The 5,959-nt window shown below is 47.5% G+C and overlaps 1 protein-coding gene across 2 annotated transcripts in view; it reads right to left on the bottom strand.

Annotated features, from left to right (window-relative positions):
- Positions 1-2,696, bottom strand: part of LOC105001781 — a 61,438-nt gene extending 58,742 nt beyond the window's left edge. Inside the window, exon 1 of one of the 2 annotated variants that reach the window (XM_010858176.1) lies at positions 2,646-2,696. The gene's annotated coding sequence lies outside the window, so the exon portion shown is untranslated. The remainder of the gene's footprint in view (positions 1-2,645) is intronic. The other variant, XM_010858178.1, reaches the window with a different exon arrangement.
- Between the last annotated feature and the right edge of the window lie 3,263 nt (positions 2,697-5,959).

A 5,959-nucleotide genomic window follows, 5' to 3' on the forward strand; every position in this document is an offset into this window, starting at 1 on the left:
TCCCCCGTCCCTGGGATTCTCCAGGCAAGAACACTGGAGTGGGTTGCCATTTCCTTCTCCAATGCATGAAAGTGAAAAGTGAAAGTGAAGTCGCTCAGTCGTGTCCGACCCTCAGTGACCCCATGGACTGCAGCCTACCAGGCTCCTCCGTCCATGGGATTTTCCAGGCAAGAGTACTGGAGTGGGGTGCCATTGCCTTCTGAGAACAGAACCTGACACATAGCAGATGCTAAGGAGGGAACCTGAGGCATACTGAGTTTCTGTGATTTGCCTAAGGGCAGACACTGGTAAGTGGTGTAGTTGGGATTCAAATTTAGACAATCTAGATCCATAGCCCCCATTTGTAACCACTCTAAGGTACCATTTGTTAGAAACTGTTATGAATTGAATGTTTTCACCTCCCCTCCCCTTCAAATTCAAATGCTGAATCCCCAGTGTGATGATGTGGGTTCTTTGGAAGGTAATTACAGTTAGATAAGGTCATGAGGGTGGGGCCCTAATGATGGGATTAAGAAGAGACAACAGAGCTCACCTCCAACCCATCCACACCCAAGCTGTTGAATCGGCCATCACCTACAAACCAAGGGGGCTGCCTTGGTGGCTCAGATTGTTAAGAATCTGCCTGCAGTGCAGAAGACCTGGGTTCAATCCCTCAGCTGGGAAGATCCCCAGGAGAAGGAAATGGCTATTCACTCCAGTATTCTTGCCTGGAGAATTCCATGGACAAAGGAGCCCTGTGACCATGGAGTCACAAAGAGTCAGAACAATTGAGCGACTAACACTTTCTTTCCCTTACAAACCAAGAGAATAGGCTTCAAAATGAAATCTATCTTACTAGTATTTTCGTCTTGGATTTCCCAGCCTCTAGAACTGTGAAAAACATTTCTGTTGTCATTGGTATTCTATTATGGAGATGGCAATCCACTCCAGTACTATTGCCTGGAAAATCCCATAGACAGAGGAGCCTGGTAGGCTACAGTCCATGGGCTCGCAAAGAGTTGGACATGACTGAGCGACTTCACTTCAAGCTAAGATGGTACTATCCAATATTGTTTGTTCAGTCGCCAAGTCATGTCTAACTCTTTGTGACCCCGTGGACTGCAGCATGCCAGGCTTGCCTAGCCCTTACCATTTCCAGAGTTTGCCCAAGTTCATGTCCGTTAAATCAATAATGCCATCCAACCATCTCATCCTCTGTCACACTCTTCTCCTTCTGTCTTCAATCTTTCTCAGCATCAGGGTCTTTTCTAATGAGTCCACTCTTCTATCAGGTGGCCAAAGTATTGGAGCTTCAGCTTCAGCATCAGTCTTTCCAATAAGTATTCAGAATTGATTTCCTTTAAGATTGACTGGTTTGATCTGCTTGATGTGCACGGGACTCTCAAAAGTCTTCTCCAGCACCACAGTTTGAAAGCATCAATTCTTCGGCATTCAGCCTTCTTTATGGTCCAACTCTCACATCTGTACATGACTAGCCTTGACTGTTTGGATTTTATCGGTAAAGTAATGTCTGCTTTTTAACCCACTGTCTAGGTTTGTCATAGCTTTCCTGCCAAGAAGCAATCATCTTCTAATTTCATGGCTGTGGTCACCATCTGCAGTGATTTCAAAGCCTAAGAGGAGGAAATCTGTCTCTGCTTCCACCTTTTCCCCTTTTATTTGCCATGAAGTGATGAGACTGGGTGCCATGATCTTAGTTTTTTTAATATCAAAATTTAAGTTGATTTTTTTCACTCTACTCTTTCACCCTCATCAAGAGGCTCTTTAGTTTCTCTTCTGCTATTGGAGTGGTTTCATCTCATACCTGAGGTTGTTTTTATTTCTCTAGACAATCTTGATTCAAGCTTGTAACTAGGGGAGGGAATGGCAAACCACTCCAGTATACTTACCATGAGAACCCCACTATACAGTACTACTGTTCACAATATCAAGTATTTCTCATGAGCCTCTTCTGGGTATATACACATATATTCGATAAATATTCTACTTAGACCCTCTTAAATCTTGAGTTTTTCACTTACTATTTCAGTATGAGTATTTCCTTCTGTCATTTCTATAAGTGTGTGGCCCAGCTTAGCAATTACCTAGGTGATTGGCTGGTAAGTTAATGAATATTTATTGGAGGTTTCCGGAGTGGATACTCCACGGATGCTAGATTTTCTCATCTTGTCTGGTTATGATTCTCCTGGAAATGGAAGGTGGGGATGGGGGGTGAGCAGGTGAGAGTAGGGGCCTGAGGGTCCTGCCGTCTGGAGAAGCGGTGAGGGGAGAAGAGCCCCTGCCCTGAGTTCTGAGTGCCCTGCCCGCCCAGCTCCAACAGCGGCTAGCTCCCAGAGGGGCAGCTACCTGGCAGGCCTGAGGGGCTGCCTTTTTCGGCCTTCTTCAAAACCCCTGGTGCACACAACAGTTTCGAAAGATCCCGGAAAGAATTCCCACTACCCACCGATGCCGGAAATCCCTACCCTGGGGATGTCTGGGTGGGGAGGCCTATGTCCCTGGGGCGGGGCAGGCGCAAACCAAGCAAGACCTCCACCGAGCCCAGGTCCCAGCGTGTCTGGAGCACCTAATCACGGTTCGGAGTGCCGGTGCAACCTCGCCCTCACCCAGCACGCGCTCCTGGCGCCTGGCCCGCGCCCCGCACTCACTCATGCGCCGGGTCCCTGCCTCCCTCCCCCGCCGCCGGGTGGCTTCCCGCGTCTGGTGTGCACCATGGAGACGGCTGCCAGGGGGCGGTAGCGGCTAGGGGCGGAGGCCGGAGGAAGTCAGCGACCCGCGGGGGCCAGAGCGCCAGGAGGAGAGGAGGAACAGCAGGAGGAGGGAAAGAGGAGCAGCAGGAAACAGCGTTCCAGGGTTCGCGGGGGCTCTGCCTGGGACCGGGAGAACTCCAGGTGCCCTTGCTGCGGATCTGGGTCCTGGCAGCTGATGGGGCTGCAAGGGACGAGGTCTAGGAGGGGACAGAGCTGGGGACCCGTGTCCCTGGTTATCAATGGGTCATTGGGAGGGAGGAGCAGAGGTCTCCAAAGAGTAGATGCCTCGGCCTATTTCCCGCCCACGCGATGTCAGCTGTGGACCGCACCGGAGCCCCTAAGTGGGTTTTTTCAAAGAAACCGAGGTTATAAATGGAGGTTACAGCCCACAGCAATAAGCAGAAACCAAGGTGAAGAGGACTCACCTGCGCACTAGCCAGGTTTCCTTTTGCGACATTTTGTCTCCCCACTCCCAAGAGAAAGGGGGCGCCAGGATAAAGGAGGCTGTTCAGGGGCTGGGCCTGGGAGTTTTTCTGGGGAAAATGGAGAACACAGGTGCAAAGCAGTTGGAGCTTTGGGAAGAAGTGGTTGGGGGAGGAAAAGGGATTTTTTTTTAGATTTTTTTTTTTTTTTCTTTTTGGTCGTGCTGTATGACTTGCGGTATCTTCCCCTACCAGGGATTGAACCCATGTTCTCTGCAGTAGAAGCATGGAATCCTAACCACTGAACTGCCAGGAAAGTCCCTGAAAAGAGATTTTTAAGAAATCTTGCTGTGGGCAGTGGCTTTGGGGCTTGCAAATTTGAGGCCCCCAAAGATATCTATGCCCCAATCCTGGAAACCTATGAATATGGTACCTTACATGGCAAAAGAGACTTTGTAGATGTGATTAAAGTTATAGACCTTGAGATGGGACTGCTATCCTTGATTCCCTGGGTGGGGCCAATCTAAGTCTGAGAACTTGAAGTAGGGAAACTTTCGCTGCTGTGCTAGAGATGAGTGATGAAAAGAAAGGTCAGAGAGATGTAATGAGAAGCACTCAACTGGCTGTTGCTGGCTTTAAAGATGGCAAAAGAGCCAAGGAATGTGGGCAGTTTCTAGGGGCTCAAAAGAAGCGGAAATGAACTCTCTCAAACCCACATAAAAGCACTCAGCTGTCCTGACACCTTGCTCCTAGTCCAGTGATACCCGTCTGGGACTTTGACCTCCAGAACTATCAGATAATAAGTTATTTGTATCTATCTATCTGTTTATCTGTGTCTCTCACGTAGGGTGTAGAATAGGCTCTTAGTAAATGTTTAATGAAACAATGAATAATGAAATAAATTGGATTAAACAAATTCATAGTAAACTGCAAGTGGAAAATAGTCCCACAACTCCTCCACACTGGCTATTTTTAAGTGTATATTTTAAACCCAAATGGATCTAAGTAGGCCCAAAGTAAACTGAAGCTGTGGGGAAGGTCAAGAAGGGCAGGGAGGGATCCTGTTTGGACAGACTGGACTGTCCAGTGAGCTGCCCCTAAAAGTTGTCACCCCTAGGTCATTTCTGCTTTGTGCAGCCTCTTCCTTTCCTCTGCTGGGCCCTAGTCCAGGCTTCCTACAATGTAACCAGAAGGACAGTGAGAGGAGTCTGGAGTGGGATGAGAGACTGCACTTACATTTTATAGACCAGGACTCAAAAGCAGATGCTTAAGAAATAGAGAATGATCAGGAAGGTCAGAGCCCCTGAGGACAGGACAGAGCAAAGTCAGAAACTAGACAGGCCATCAGAGAGGAGATGAGGATCCCTGTGCACCGTGGGCAGGTTTGTAAAGGAAATGTAACACTAGGATTAGGATCAGCTGCAAGTGTCAGAAACCCATTAACACTGGTTGGAAAAAGATAGAAGTTCATTTCCCTTTCATGTTAGTGAAACTCATTGGGCAAACAGTCCAGAGCTGCTATCAAAGGCCCAAGATCATGAAGAATCCAGGCTCTACTTTATTACTCTGCCATCTTCAGTGTGACTTTCACACATGGCCCCAAATGGGTGCTGAGCTCCAGCCAATTTTGTTCCTATTTCAGATATAAGGAAGGAAAACTGGACAAAGAAGGGCACTTTCTCTCCCTTTAAGGACATTTCCCGGAAATCGAGTGTAATACCTTTGCTTCTATTCCACTAGCCAGACCTACGGACACGATCATGTGCTGTGGTGCGCTCAGTCGCTTCAGTCGTGTCCGACTCTTTGCATAGCCCACCAGGCTCATACCTAGGGCAAAGGAGGCTGGGAAAGATGATCTTTATTCCAGACAGACATGAGCCCAGTGAAAAACGAGAACTTCTGTTATTTACAGAAGAAGGGAAAGATGGATATTGGGAGATAACTAGCAACCTCAGTCACAGCAGCTATTAGCTGCCAGGACCACAAGGATGGCTGGGGCAGTGGGTGCGATGGGCACCAGTTTGAGACTATTATATGGATTCCTCGTACATCCATCATCTGTGAGTCAGGGCAGCCCAGAGCTCATTTCACAGTTGTTAACATTTTAGGGTGTGACTCACCAGGGCTGAATTACAGGACATGCTAAACATGTGTTTTGAGCTCCTGCAAAGCTGGGAGACAACAACAGAAAATGCAAGGACAGAATTTGATATTTCATGTTTTAAGAAAAACCCTAGCAAAATAGTTTTGGGAAAAGTCAGAACTTTGTTGAACTTCTTTATCTGTCTTTTGCAGTGTAATGTTTTGGTTTTCTGTTTATGCATAGGAAGAGGGTAGATGTTCATGATCTTTTTGGTTCTCAGAGCCCTGATCAGACCTTAAGAATCAACACGAAGGGACTTCCCTGGTGGTCCAATGGCTAAGACTCTGTGGTCCCAAGGCAGGGGGCCCTGGTTCGCTCCGTGGTCAGGGAACTGATCCCATATGCCATAACTAAAGATCACATGTGCCACAGCTAAAAAAAGATCCTGCACCCAAATAAATAAAAGCAAATAAATACTAAAACCCCAAAAAAATACAAAAAAGAATCACCCCATAATCATGATTTGCTCCCCATTGACTCTAGCAATTGGAGTCTTAGAAGGGGTTTGAGATGAATTTGGCTTTTTGGGGAGAGAGGCTGTTCTGCCATAGAGGAAGGAAACCCAGGAGACCTGATGATGGAAAAGAAAAAGAAAGGAAAAGGAGAAAGAAAGAGGGAGAGTGAGCAGAGGAAGGAAGAGATGCAAA

This window comes from Bison bison, unplaced genomic scaffold (assembly GCF_000754665.1).
Source record: "Bison bison bison isolate TAMUID 2011002044 unplaced genomic scaffold, Bison_UMD1.0 scf7180017864384, whole genome shotgun sequence".
Lineage (NCBI taxonomy): Eukaryota > Metazoa > Chordata > Mammalia > Artiodactyla > Bovidae > Bison > Bison bison.